The sequence below is a fragment of the Rhamphochromis longiceps genome, linkage group LG22 (assembly GCF_057381845.1).
Source record: "Rhamphochromis longiceps isolate RC_006_pf linkage group LG22, R_longiceps_female_GT1.1, whole genome shotgun sequence".
Taxonomy (NCBI): domain Eukaryota; kingdom Metazoa; phylum Chordata; class Actinopteri; order Cichliformes; family Cichlidae; genus Rhamphochromis; species Rhamphochromis longiceps.
In genome coordinates, this window is record NC_140577.1 from 3,055,059 (window position 1) to 3,056,014 (window position 956).

Genomic DNA, 956 nt, shown 5'->3' on the forward strand with positions numbered 1-956 from the left:
ATCAAGTAAATTATTCCATGCCGTGTTTCAAATTAAACTGAAGAGTTGTAAGTCCATTAGCCCTTGGTGAATAAATAATGACAGAGTCTAATATGACAGTGTCGTTGTTTCTCTCAAGCTTTATTTACCAAATTTTGACTCTTTCAACTCTAACACATCGATCCAAATTCACGCACAGATGTTCAACTGTCTTAAAGTCTGAAGGACTTGAAGGACACTTTATATGATTTATGTCAAAGAACAAGTGGTGTCATGAAACTGCTGAGCAGGCAGGAAAGGACTCAAATGCAGCTACTGCAGAGACTGATACAGTTCACTGAGGACACACACACAAGCATATACATTGAGTATATTGCTACAAATTAAGAGACGACCAAATACAATACATAGCACTTAGAAAACATCACTAGATTAATTGATAATCCTGAACACGTACTTTGTTCACACCTGTTTCTGGACAGGAGTGCTTTAACTCTCAGACTCCTGATCTCCACCTCATCCTGGACAATTATCCTCAACTAAGTCTCCACCTGCTTCATCTCTGCCACCACCAGCTTCTAGACTCTTCTCTGCTCTGTTGCTTCATCAGAGTTTCACTGACATATAGTTCATTAATCAAACTTCAGTAAATCTTCATTTAAATAGACTCTGTTTAAACATACAGATGACAGCCTGCTCTTTAATTTCAATTATTAGGATATTTTTTTATCTATATTGTCCGAATAAAATGCAGGTCAAGAAACAGCTTTGAGACTAGAAAATATGAAGAGCACACAGACAATCTATGGTTGGACCTCGACATCTTATAGAAAACACTAAATGTGTGTATAAGAATATATTTAACCATGTTGACTACACATTACACTTGGTGTGTCTGTAGACATTTTTATTTTGGTCTGGTTTAATAAATGTTACAAAATCTCTCTTTTTTAAATGTGCATCGATCAAACTCACAG